The sequence below is a fragment of the Penaeus monodon genome, chromosome 32 (assembly GCF_015228065.2).
Source record: "Penaeus monodon isolate SGIC_2016 chromosome 32, NSTDA_Pmon_1, whole genome shotgun sequence".
Lineage (NCBI taxonomy): Eukaryota > Metazoa > Arthropoda > Malacostraca > Decapoda > Penaeidae > Penaeus > Penaeus monodon.
The window spans coordinates 35,546,219-35,546,496 of NC_051417.1; the positions used below are offsets into that span (position 1 = coordinate 35,546,219).

The following is a 278-nucleotide window of genomic DNA, read 5'->3' on the forward strand; positions in this document are numbered from 1 at the left end:
ATGAGGATGTTTTTTTTTTTTTTGTATATAATAAGTATGTAATAAGTTCGAAACAATGCAGTTACAAAGGGGCATATAAGCAGAAGAAAAAGAACACAATACAAGATTATCCCCAAGAGTTTACAGGAGGCATTTAATGTTATCATAACATACTGCAAATTTGTAAAAATGCTCTAAATTCATCAACGCTGGAAGACGATACAATATGCCTTTTAGCTTCCTTGGACTTCTAAACCCCCTTTACCAATGCAACTATAATCACAGTCTGAGCAAAACTA

General features: G+C 32.7%; 1 protein-coding gene across 2 annotated transcripts in view; it reads right to left on the reverse strand.

The window, feature by feature from the left end:
- The window catches only part of LOC119593847 (transcription factor GAGA-like), a 38,728-nt gene that overhangs the window by 8,326 nt on the left and 30,124 nt on the right, over nt 1-278 (reverse strand). The gene's annotated exons all lie outside the window — the stretch shown is intronic.